Here is a 14,319-nt window from a genome sequence, read left to right on the forward strand (position 1 = left end):
CGGTAATCGACCCACGTACAGACAATCCTACCGCACTGCTTCTTGTATGCAACTTGGCAGCTATGCATGTTGCCTACCCATCAGGAACAAAGAAGGGGAAGCTCTTGTTAGATAATAACAATGTTGAGATAGAGGCATATCAAGTTTATGTAGGCTGCATCAAGATTTTTTTATGTATACAGGTTATCCGACTTGTCAATATCCCCAACTCAGCCATCTTGGATTTTTGTATGGAATTTATGCTCGTTTGTTTACTTTTTGCACTGAAAATGTATGTTTCCCCCCCGCGCTGGTTATTCTCATCTACTGACAAGTCGGATAACCTGTACATAAAAAAATCTTGGGCTGCATCTCGGTGTTCAGATTGAGTGTAGGGGTGATCGGGGCAATATGGGCCACCTAAGGAAAGCTTTCCTAAACAAAATCGCCATTCAAATGAAGTTGACTTATACTAGGGTGCGTTACATTTCATATAACGTTAATGAATGATGATACATGCGTTTGGAAATTGTTGGAATGCACTTTTGAACATGTATTGATTTTAATGTGTGTTCCCGACTATACGGGGCAATATGGGCCACCATTTGGGACAGTAAGAGCCACCCATCCGAAATGTTTTTTGGAAGAGAAAAATGTAGTAATATGGATGAATATGATATTCCTTCAACAGTTAAGAATACTCGATACAAAATAAGATTAATAAGCCGCATAACAGCGGATCGAATCGATTTGCCATTCATCACCGTTTACACAGACACATTTCAATTGGTCTATGTTCATTTTTTTCTGTTCTGATCGCAGTGATGCGGTATTGTAATTTATCTGTAATTAATTTAACATAGATGATAATATTCAACTGAAATTCTAACCTAAAATTCGAGGCCTAATATGATGCTTTGAGAAAAAAATTATGACAAATTCAAATTTGTAGCAGTAGAAACATGTGTGCACAATATTCAATTATAATTGATCTTTTGATTGTGATGCATTTTTGACTTGTATTTTAATCAGTTTTGTGTCAATACCCTAATTATTAACAACTTCTAACCATCTAATAATTCTGCCTATGCAACAAAAATTTACATTTTCAAATGTATTTTTAAGTTTGCATCGAATTTTAATGCGGTTTCTACGTTGAGGCATACGTGGAGCATTCTATCATAGATCATATTTCATTGACATGATAAAACTTGTCAATAAGTTCAAATTGAGGGTTGCTCATATTGCCCCGACTACCCCTATATATCTACGATAGAAACAACGAATACCTGTTCAAGATAGAAGCATAGAAGCAACATTACAACCTCATTGTTAAAGAAAACTTGATTGATTATTAAATAGTAGCTTCCTGTAGCTGCAAATTGAAACTCAGTGACATCTTCAAAGAAGATACAATTTAGGTTATGGAGATATAAAAATGAAAATCCATAAATGGGAAGGGAGAGAAAGGGGAGGGGGTTCTTCTGAATATTTTTATTACGTATTAGGTAGCGACAGGGTACCCTTCGGCAGACAGACCAATTCGCCTACTCGACACAACTGGTAAGTTTTTAGAGAGGGTGATACTGAATAGATTAACTGACTATACGGAGTGTGCTGGCAATGCAATGGCGAAGCAATTCGGTAACGGAAACGGCTAAGATAGCGCGTGGTTTGAATAGGAGAGGTAATAGGTACTTTGCAGTGATTACACTAGATCTAAAGAATGCATTTAATAACGCTACCTGGGCAGCTATAGCTGATTCCCTGAATCGCTTGAGAGTCCCGGATTATCTGTGCAGGATTCTGAAAAGCTATTTTCAGAATAGGATATTGTTAGTCGACAGTCGATTGAAGAGTCAGCATGTGTTCCACAGGGATCGATCCTCGGACTGGATCTGATGGAGTATTACGCTTAAATCTCCCGGCTGGTGTGAAAATAGAAGGCTTTTCGGATGATGCAATGCTAGAGGTCATAGGCGACACTCTCGACGAAGTTGAATTGAAGGCTTCGTACGTGATTAGCAGAGTCGAAAAATGGCTCAACTCAAGAAGGTTGGCGTTAGCACATCACAAGACTGAGGTTTTTGTGGTGCATAACCACCATGGGTTGCAGCAAGCCAGGATAAACGTAGGGACAGTTAACTCCGTGAGGTCATTAAAGCATCTGGGCGTGATGATCGATGCAGTGTGATGCAGTGAACACCATGCTCACCGTCACCCCAACAACAAAAACGTCTCGGGTGGGCTGCGGGGACCTCCGTATGTAGATGTAGAGGTCCTTGTGGTTCACGCGTGGCGTTTGTTGTCGGGGTGTTCGTCTCCTACGCGAGTTTATGATACAGACTGATAGATTACTACCATAGCTTGCAATCGACAGGTGGTGAGGTTACTACCCTTGAAGTCGATGTTGCGTTATAACGTCGAGTGTGTTAGCATAGGCGTGAGCGTTTTCAATAGTCCTTCCCTGATGTATTGCTTAATTGCGGGTCGGGGGATACGGACACTACTTGAGTTAACCTCCTTAGGTGTCTGTTTGCAGATTTCCGTTACCCCTTGCTCAAGAAAAAAAGGGTACCCGGTTAACCACGTTCTTGGTATAACCATAGCTTCGTAAGTTTTCAACCGATTTGGACGATCCTGTTTGCTATGGACTTAGAAATTCGTCCTCTTTCCGATCCATGTTACATTGAAACGATTTGGATCGACTGGTTATTGGAATTCCGGATTTACTAGACCATGTCCCAAAAAAATGGATGAATTGATGTTATAGAAATCAAGTGAAGATTTCTTGTATCCTGAGTAATTATTTTGTAGAGAATTCGAGGATTATGCCTATACAACAAAGTATAAGGAACACCTGGTTATTTGGTCTTGGAACGGTTATTTCGGAATAGATCAGCGTGGTGCCTTCGGTGGTCACGAACTCATTCAGAAGAAACCCTGCACGCAAAAAAAAGCGTTCATGAATTCGTGAACTAACAAGTTCACGATGTATGTTGAGTCACGTCTTGTGGATTTTTTTTTTGATATATGAATGCAGAAATGGTAACCTTTGTTAATACCAAAAACTTGAAAACAGCAGGTCTACTTCACACAACATTTTTAATAGTTAGATAATTAATTGTTTTGTGTTGTATTACACCCAAAAAACAAATCTCACAATTATTGTATAAAATCGTGACATATACAATTCTAATACAAATAATTGTATTAAAATCATCCAAAATTGTATCCAGCTTTTTAAGCTGGTCATGCTATAAATTTTGAATCACCCCTTTTGACGTTTCTGTTGTACACTATAATTTTTATAACTACATAGATCATAGTATGCTAAAGAAAACGTTGGAAAAGTGATTATTTACCTGACAACGTATTGTTACCAACAACAAATTTTTATCATTGCTTCTGAAAATTAGTAATCGAATATTTCAATTTTCAATAGGGCACTGCACGAGCTGCTTTGTCTCTTTCTCGCTGCAAAGAAATAAGAAAACAACAAGGCCAGTAAACGTCAAAATTCATGAAGAACGAAAGAGAAAGAGATTTGTCCGTGCAGTGCCCTATAGGTACCTACAATTCCTACCGTGCAAACTCAAACTTCGGACGCTTAAGCACTTTCTGATATAAAATCATCCAGTTTACTCACATTTTTAATCACATTGTTTAAATCACCATTGCAATCATCAAGTAAAGTATTCATCTTTGGACTACGTATTCAATATTTGCAAGATATTGCGAAAAATGTTTGCAATTTATGAAAATGTCCGACTTCTGTTTGATTCAAACCTCGGACACCGGCGGAGTTGGATTCATATTTCGGACACAAAGATTCAAATTTCGGACACCAGATTACACCGTACCGGGATGAATAATAGAAAACAATTCTCACTGCACAGCAAAGACTGTCTTTCAATCATTTCGTTGCATTGTTTTAACATGTCTTATTACAATGTAAGTATACTAAGTCATGCTAAAACTATAAGTCCTTCCTACTCAGCTTGACGAAACATTTCGATTAAATATTTCAGAAAATTTCCCATACGAATTGAAGCGTCCGAAGTTTGAGTGCGTCCGAAATTTGATTCTCCACGGTACATATTTTCCATTCATTTTAGGTTTCCTTTAAGCGATGGACCATTGTCTTTCGGAAGAAATTATCGCGCATATTTACTCCAACAGTGAAGAGTGGGTCGCTTATTCGTCATTATTTCTCCTGAGCTCCATCTGACCTCCGACCGGACAATGGATTCAAATAATCAAACTATCAGGCTCAGGAATTTTGATTCAAATAAATCAATTTGATTACGACCTTACAACTTTTTGGAAATAGATTTCAATACCTAAGAAGCTTCCTATTACCGAATAAGATCGGAAATTCAGCTGCCAATAATACTCATATGTTTTATCCACGACCTCAAATAATATATCATATGAACAACGCGACTAATTTTTAAAATTGAACTCCAAATACATTTGCAGTAATTCAAATGCTCTAGAATAATTCCGTTCGCTGGATCCTGTGGGGTATGAGTAAATTACCTTCACTGTATATTTAGAGGCATACCCCTAAACATGTTGGTAAACGAATGAATACCGATTCATCTACCCGTTTAACGATTACAGCATTATCATTATCGATTTGCGCATAGCAAGCCATGACTCTGCCTCTTTCTTCGTTGGACCAAGATGAATACACCACTAGGTGTTCCAATGTGTCAAACTCACGATTCAGCCATCTTGGATTTTAGTATGGGAGAGCCAGCCGGTTTGTTTTCATTTTACACTGAAAATGAATTTTTCACCCCCGCCTTCTTCTCTTCCACAAACTAAGCACATTGCAACACCTAGCTGTGTATTCATCTTGCGTTGGACCATCGTGCTGGCCGGTTGCATCACCTCTTGATGCTCACGGTCAGCAGCTATTTTCCCGGGCGCAAATACCGTTCCCACAGATCCGTACTGTTGTGCCAACTTCTTGTTTATACTAAGTTTATCTAAGGATTCCATTCTATACACCATGCGGCACTGGCGCACAACTTTACAAAACGTAATTATAACGCACGTATTCCGAGGATCAAATGATTTTCTCACAAGAATCTAATAAATGTAGTGCAAAAGGAGTGACACGTTTCCTTTCCTTTGATTTCCGTTGCTTTCCTTTTGAGGATCATACGTGGCAATGATATTAAATTTATAAATACTTCGAATTGACAAAAATTATAAATCAGCAAAAACATGTATCATTTCCTCATTGCGTGCGCTTAAATTTGTCTGAAAACCAAAATATCGTCAAGTTGAAAACAAAAATATTGATTTTTTAGGGCCACCCTACTTTAAAGTTTAAACTTTAATTAAATAAATTAAAATGATATATAGTGCCGAGATAAGGTTTTCTACAAATTTGCTGAAAAAAATCAACCACATAAAATCTTCAATAAAAAAGTTTTATGTCAGATTTTTATTTTATCAAAACCAACATTTTACCAAAACCCTAACCAACATTTTACCAAAAAATCAAGATTTCATTACAAACAATTTCTCTGACAGCACCAAGTGTCTTAAATGTATGAGAACGGAAAAAATATGTATACCGGTATTTTGATAGTTTAAGAGATTTTGACATGATATAATAGTTTTGAGAGATTTTGGGTTGTCCAGTTCAAAAGGGCAGTAAGTTCAAAAACTATGAAATACAGCCACGACAGTAGATTTGATCGCTCCTCAAAGCTTCAATGTACACATTTAGTAACTTTGAGGAACGAAAAAAGATATTTTATCAGCAGAAAAGCTTTCATACGATTTCTGAAGATTTCAAGGAATTTGTTTTTGTCTGAGTAGTTAAAAAAGCCATTGCAAGAACTGTTTATTGTAACTCAAGGAAAGTTTGGATGATCTGGAATATCTAACCAATCTCCCGGAAAAAATAGTTCATAACGCGATTAATTTCGATATCTCGGTTTGGCATGGCCGGCTGAAATTTTGACACAAATCGTAGAACTTTCTGGAGAATCGTGCAAAGGTGGTTAAGTTTGCTGCATGAAGCTGCAAAACTTCGTTTTACTTCATTGTCCCTTATTTGTTATCTAATTCATCAAGTTCGGATATACAAATGATCGACAAAACATAATACATTTAATCTAAAATTTTGTCAAAAATCGTATTATTTGAGCTCGGTTTACTGATGATGGCACGGTAAATGCTGGGTAAAGCGTACCATTGGTACTTCGCATACCTAAAGGAATAAAATAGACCCCATCTCGTGGTCCTTAGCCTCTTACCCAGCAACTCCTATCCCTACCTCCCTGCGGTGCTGGGGACGAGCAACCTTAGGGAAGATCGGGTAACTAACCCCGGTGGGAACTATGGTCGTATGCTGACAGGGAAGGGGGGGTTTGCTCCTCTCCGGCAAATCTTATTGAGCGTCTGTTCTCCATGTCAGGATCGGCTCACAACAGCGTCTGTTCTCCATGTTAGGGGCGGCTGATCATCGTCCGAGTGCCAGCGAGGGACTCTAAGTGAAACTGTGCACCATGGTCCACCGGAAATAAGGAGGAATGGTCCTCCGGAAATTTAGGGGGTTTGGTGTCAGGCCCTGCAAACCAGCCAAAAAAAACTCACGCAACGAACAATAAACAAGACTCTACAGACCGGAACCATCGGCGAAGACCACTGCGACGAAAAGGGACTAGCGATTGGAAACTCGGTTCGTGGAACTGCAAATCTCTCAACTTCATCAGGGGGCACACGCATACTCGCCGATGTGCCCAAGGACCGTGGATTCGGCATCGTAGCGCTGCAGGAGGTTTGTTGGAAGGGATCAATGGTGCGAACGTTTAGAGGTAATCATACCATCTACCGGAGCTGCGGCAGCACACACGAGCTGGGAACAGCTGTCATAGTGATGGGCGACATACAAAGGCGCGTGATCGGGTGGTGGCCGATCAACGAGAGAATTTGTAGGTTGAGGATCAAAGGCCGTTTCTTGAACTTCAGCATAATCAACGTCCATAGCCCACACTCCGGAAGCACTGATGATGATAAGGACGCATTCTACGCGCAGCTGGAACGTGAGTACGACAGCTGCCCAAGCCACGACGTCAAAATCATCATAGGAAATTTGAACGCTCAGGTTGGCCAAGAGGAGGAGTTTAGACCGAATATTGGAAAGTTCAGCGCTCACCGGCTGACGAACGAAAACGGCCTACGACTAATTGATTTCGCCGCCTCCAAGAATATGGCCATTCGCAGCACCTACTTACAACACAGCCTCCCGTATCGGTACACCTGGAGATCACCACTGCAGACAGAATCACAAATCGACCACGTTCTGATTGATGGACGGCACTTCTCCGACATTATCGACGTCAGGACATATCGTGGCGCTAACATCGACTCTGACCACTATCTGGTGATGGTTAAACTGCGCCCAAAACTATCCGTCATCAACAATGTTCGGTACCGACGACCGCCGCGGTACGACCTAGAGCGACTGAAGCAACCTGATGTCGCCACTGCATACGCGCAGCATCTCGAGGCAGCATTGCCGGAAGAGGGTGAGCTCGATGGGACCCCTCTTGAGGACTGCTGGAATACAGTCAAAGCAGCCATTAACGACGCAGCGGAGAACAACGTCGGGTATATGGGTCGAAGTCGACGGAACGATTGGTTCGACGAAGAGTTTAGACAAATTCTGGAGGAGAAGGACGCAGCGCGGGCGGTCGCGCTGCAGCAAGGTACCCGGCAGAACGTGGAACGTCAGGAGAAGAAACGCCGCCTGGTAGAAGCGGAGTGCGAGGAGATGGAACAGCTGTGCCGTTCTCACGCAAGTTCTATCAGAAGCTCAACGCATCCCGCAAAGGCTTCGTGCCGTGAGCCGAAATGTGCCGGGATAAGGATGGGAGCATCTTGACGGACGAACGTGTGGTGATCGAAAGGTGGAAGCAGCACTACGAGGAACATCTGAATGGCGCTGAGAGTACAGGCAGTGAAAGTCAAGGCAGCGGAGGAGATGACTACGTCAGTTCAGCGGACGATGGAAGCCAACCAGCCCCCACCTTGAGGGAAGTTAAGGATGCCATTCAACAGCTAAAGACCAATAAAGCAGCTGGTAAGGATGGTATCGGAGCTGAGCTCATCAAGATGGCCCCGGAAAAGCTGGCCACTTGCCTGCACAAACTGATAGTCAGAATCTGGGAAACCGAACAGCTACCGGAGGAGTGGAAGGAAGGGGTTATATGCCCCATCTACAAGAAAAGCGACAAACTGGAGTGTGAGAACTTTCGAGCGATCACCATCCTTAATGCCATCTTCCCTCGTCTGTCACCATTAGTGAATGAGTTCGTGGGAAGTTATCAAGCCTTACTGTACGACAAATCCTTAAAAAATGTCGTGAATACCAGGTCCCAACGCACCATCTGTTCGTTGATTTTAAGGCGGCATACGACAGTATAGACCGTGTAGAGTTATGGAAAATTATGGACGAGAACAGCTTCCCTGGGAAGCTTACCAGACTGATCAAGGCAACGGTGGATGGTGTGCAAAACTGTGTGAAGATTTCGGGCGAACACTCCAGTTCGTTCGAATCGCGCCGGGGACTAAGACAAGGTGATGGACTTTCGTACCTGTTGCTCAACATGCGCTAGAAGGTGTCATGCGGAGAGCCGGGTGTAACAGCCGGGGTACGACTTTCAACAGATCCAGTCAATTTATTTGCTTCGCGGATGACATGGACATTGTCGGCCGACCATTTGCAAAGGTTGCAGAACTGTACACCCGCCTGGAACGTGAAGCAACAAAAGTTGGACTGGTGGTGAATACCTCAAAGACAAGACAGATACCTTCGAGGTGGTCGAGGAATTCGACTACCTCGGATCCTTGCTAACGGCTGATAACAATGCCAGTCTTGAAATACGAAGGCGCATCATCTGTCGAAATCGGGCCTACTACGGGCTCCAGAAGAAACTGCGGTCAAAAAAGATTCGCCACCGCACCAAATGTGTCATGTACAAGACGCTAATAAGATCGGTTGTCCTCTACGGACATGAAACATGGACAATGCTCGAGGAAGACTTTCAAGCACTCGGAGTATTCGAGAGACGGGTGCTTAGGACCATCTTTGGCGGTGTGCAAGAAGATGGTGTCTGGCGGCGAAGAATGAACCATGAGCTCGCCCAGCTCTACGGCGAACCCAGTATCCAGAAGGTAGCTAAAGCCGGAAGGGTACGATGGGCAGGGCATGTTGCAAGAATGCCGGACAGCAACCCTGCAAAGATGGTGTTCGCTTCCGATCCGGCAGGTACGAGACGACGTGGAGCGCAGCGAGCGAGATGGGCTAACCAGGTGCAGAACGACTTGGCGGGCGTGGGGCTTATTCGAGGATAAAGAGATGCGGCCTCAAACCGTGTATTGTGGCGTCAAATTGTTTATTCAGTGTTATCTGTTTAGATGTAGACTAACTAAATGAAATAAATAAATGAATGATATGAAATTGCTTCCATCTTCAAAAATGTAACGTTTTTCAAAAATATGTTTCACTGGTCGAAACGCCCCAGTGTAGGCAGGACGATATGCCCTTACCAACTGGACACAAGCGCCGCGAACTTGCAGCAGTTGCTATCAAATTATATGGAAACTTTTGAAATGTAATTCCAACCTGCTTAAATGGACTTATGTTGGTTTTTTAATGCCAAGCACATAAGGATTTGTAACCTTTTTATTATGGGATTGATAAAATACTAATGAAGGGCTATGAAACGTCTTTGATTAAGATGGGGCGTAATGCCCAGGCACTTCTTGAAATCCATTTTTTCACGACTTTTCAAAAAAGCTTCATTACGTGTTATTTGTAATATTTTTATATGACTACTCACGCAATACATTTGCGACTTCCTAGACTACCAAATAACACAAAGTTTGCATAAATTGCGTTGAAAAGTAAAAAGTTATCAATGAGTTGCCTTAGGGGGGGCATATTATACCGTCTTACCCTATATCTAATATTTTTATTTCATAGCTAGGTGTTAAGTGTTCAGTCTATACAACCTCTGGTCGAATACGGTGTTCCTGTCTTTTCGTTTTCACTAGAGGTATTCACGTAGCGCTTGGTATTCAGTGTATTTCTTGTATACGTGGTATATTTAGCCAAATATTTACGAGCTGGTATTTCTTTCAAAGGAAATCAGACTTACGACTGTATTCCGATACACTTCGATTTTGATGTGTATTCGTTTACACCTATTAAGAACATGGGCGTAGCCAGGATTTCGAGAAGGGGGGGGGGCAACTTTTTTCTAAATCGTAGTTTTATAGTAGTCTTATAAAAACACATGAATATTAGAAAAATATATAAAGCTCTTTTAGTGGAATGTATTCAACCGTCTAAGACGAATTAAGCACTCTCCATTTAATTCCACTAGTTAATTTTCGTTATCCTTTCAGATACGTATTTCGACCACAGCTGTTTGGTCGTCTTCAGTGTCTCGTACTTGACTCGACGAAGAGGAAGTCAAGTACGAGACACTGAAGACGACTACACATTTGTGGTCGAAATGCGTATCTGCAAAGATAACGAAAATTAACTAGTGGAATTAAATGGAGAGTGCTTAATTCGTCTTAGACGGTTGACATGAATATTAACACATGAAACCAAATCCAAACCAAATCGAAACAATAATGATTAAAACAATAATGGATTTAAAAATGCGTGATTTATTGCTCATCAGATATTTTTAAATAAAGTGAGAAAAATATTAACGAACTTAGTATTCAGAAAGAATATAAAATCGGCTATAACAATTATTATAAAAATCCTACATTCTTCCATAAGTCTTGTCTTATGCATTCTTCCATAAGTTTAAGAAAACTAGAACCATACATCTGAATTTCTAAATAAATCCTCTCTGAAATAATATTTTTTATAAAATAGGCAGAAAAATCAATATGCAAGCTTTCTCCAGGAATTCCTTCGACAATTGCTCCTGGCATTCTATCCAAAATTCTATCAGGGATTCTTTAGGAATGCCTCCAGCAACTTATTCGGCAGTGTCTTCAGGAATTCCACCATAAATTTTGCCTGGAATTGATCCGAAAATTCCACCATTATTTACTCCAAGAAAATCTTCACGAACTTCTTTGTAAGTTCTGCAGAATTCTCTGCAATAATTCAAATAATTTCGTGCTGTTTCCCATAATTTTTAAGAATAAGAATATTCCGTGGAAATTCCGCAGAATTGCCAGTAAACATTCCTGAGAATTTCACGAAAAATCTTCGAATTTCTTGTGTAAATTCCATAAAATTTTCCGTGAATTGTTTCGAATAATTTCTTGTGAAAATTTCAAAGATTTCACAGAATTTCTCCAGGAATTCCACCGGAAATTTATACAGAAATTATTCCGAAAATGAAATCAACAATGGAATTTTCGGAGGAATTCCTAGATTAATTCGCAATGAAATCCTGAAAGAATTCCGGTGGAAACTTCAAGATTTCCACTGGGAGATCCTCCAGGAGCTTCTCCGAAAATTCCTCCTGGAATTCTTCCAGGAGTTCCACCGGCATTTCCAATTTCTCTAGGATTTCCATCGAGAAATAATTCCGGTAGTTCTATCGGCAGTTCCTCTGAAAATTCTTCCGGGAATTTCGGCAGAATTGGAATTTATCTAGGCTTCTTCAGGAATTCATATAGATTTGCCACAAGAAGCTCCTCTGAGAATTTCTCTGCGAGCTCCTCAGGGAATTCTCCGGGAGGTCCTCTGATGATGATGATGGTCCAGCTACAAACCCCAACAAAGGTTTCAGCTAGACGAGATTTGTCTATAAGATGAATTCTCTTGTTTCCGAGAATGCCTCTGCTAGTTTCCCCGGGGTTCCTTTGAAAAATCCTCCCGAGAGTTTCTTCAGAAATTCTTCCAGAAAATTCCTTCGAGAGTTCCTCCGGGAATTCCACCAGCAATTCATCCGGGAGTTTCTCCGGAAATTCCTCCGGGAGTTCCACCATAAGCTATTCCAGGAAATTATTCAGGCTTTTTTTCAGGAAATCATTAAGGCTTTCTTCAGAAATTAAGCTGGAAATTCCTCCAGAAGTTCTTCCGATAGTTTCTATGGGAGCTCATCCGGGAGGTCCTCTAGGAATTCTTCTAGGAGTTCCTCCTGAAATTCCTCCGGGAGTTCTTACGGGAGCTCCTCCGGCAGTTCCTCCGGGAGATCCACCAGCAGTTTCTACGAGAATCCCTCCGGGAGTTTCACCGGCATTTTCTCCGGGTGTTTCTCTGAAAAGGAACTCCCGGAGGAACTCCCAGAGTAATTTCCGGAGGAACTCCCGGGAGATTTTCTATAGGAATTTCCGGAGAAATTATCAGAGGAATTCTCGGAGGAACTGCCGGTGAAACTTCTGGAGGCATTTATTGAAGAACTACAGGAAGAATTTCCGGAGGAAATCCTGGAGGAACTCTCGTAAGAAGTCTAGAATGAACTCCCAAAGGAACTTCCGTAAGAATTCCAGGAGGAACTCCTGGAAGAATTCTTAAAAGAACCTTCCGGAGGAATTCCCGTAAGAACTCCCAGAGAAATTCTCCGAGGAACTTCTGGAGGAATTAGTAGATAAATGACTAAAGAAATGCTAAATGAATTCCTGGAAGAAAGCCTGATTGAATTCCCGAAGAAACTACTGGTGGAACTTCAGAGGAATATCCGGTGGAATACCCTAGAGGAAGAGAAAAAATATCTGAAGGAATTCCCAGAAAAATACCAGGAGGAATCAATGCAGAAATTCCCAGATGAAATCCTGAAAGTATTCCCAGATGAATTGCTGAAGAAAATCCCTGCGGATTGTTCCGAAGAAATTTCTGGAAGAACTCTTGGCAGATATCCGAGTAAATTCCGAGTGAAGTCCGGAAGGAATTCTAGTACACTTCCGCGGAAAATCTCCCGGGAAAATTCCTGAAGGAATTCCTGGAGAAGTACCTGAAGAAACTCCCGAAAAAATACCTGTAAGAATTTCTGGAAAATACTTGGACGAATACCAGGAGAAATTCATGAAGATATTTCTAGAGGATTTCTTGAAGGATTTTCTGAAGTAATTGCGAAAAGAATTCCAGATTGGAATGCTAGATGATTTCGCTATTGAATGTTTGGAGGTATTCCCGGAAAATTTCCTGGAAGTAATCCCGGAGGAATTAAAGGAAGAGTTCCGAGAGGAATGCCCGGAGAAGTTTCTAGAAGAATTTCCGAAGGAATTTCTTATAGATTTACAAGTGAAATTATGGAGCTAAATCGGAGGATTTCCGTCATAAATTTTTGAAGAAATTTCTGGTAGAATTTTGGGAAGAAATTCCGTATGTATTCTTGACGGAACTCTCGAATGCATGCCTGAAGGAAATGTCGGATTTTTCCTGAAGAGAGAATAACCGAAGAAATATCTAGAAGTAAATCTTGGAGAGAATAAAAGAAATCTTCAAGGAATTTCCTCGTGAATTTCCTAAAAAAAATAGTGGGGAGTTTCTAGATAAGGAGGAATTACAATTACATGAGAAGGATTTTCGAACGATTTTCATTGGAATTTTTGGATAACTTTCCGGAGGAATTCAGAAGTTCCCAGGGGAGCTTCTAGAAGCATTTCAAGGAGAATTTTTGAGTCCGAAATGTTTCGAGTTGTTTTGAACTTTCATATATTATGGATCCTGGATGCCCTAATAAGTTTTGGGAATCTTTTGAATTTCAACCATTTATTTCTGTATATGATTGGATCGTAAAGTGCACATGTTTAAAGGAATTCATTTCAGTACCCGTGCAATCTTTCCACAATTTAGGGGGGGAGCGACGGCCCTCCCTGCCCCCCCTTGGCTACGCCCATGATTAAGAATACCATGTTCAAGGTTATTGATATGATATTTTTCAAAAAATAAAAAATAAAACAAAGTGAAATCTAGCTCTACATAATCGAGGTTCGGCAAGTTCCTATGTGCGGTTTGGGTTGTACATGACATTTGAGCGAGGCTGTTTTTCTCATTCTTATATGCTACGTTTTAACAGGACAAGTGAATTAAACAACTTAGTTGAATTCAATTGACTTGCCAAAGATTGGACATATTCAACTTTCTTTTTGTTCAAGTGAATTGAATGAAGGTCGTTCAATTCGCGTTTAATTCAAGCCACTTGCTTAATTCTAGTCTAAATATTATAATTAATAATAATAATAGCTTAATAATAGTCTAAATATATGTCGTTTGCACATATTCATCAGTGCGCCCCTTGCATCTAGAAGTATTTTAAAAACATCCATCTTTCATTCTCAAATAAAGCTGCAACTAATCGTCCCAGACCATATGAACAATATGCAAAT

The sequence above is a fragment of the Armigeres subalbatus genome, chromosome 3, assembly GCF_024139115.2.
Source record: "Armigeres subalbatus isolate Guangzhou_Male chromosome 3, GZ_Asu_2, whole genome shotgun sequence".
NCBI classification, from domain to species: Eukaryota; Metazoa; Arthropoda; class Insecta; order Diptera; family Culicidae; genus Armigeres; species Armigeres subalbatus.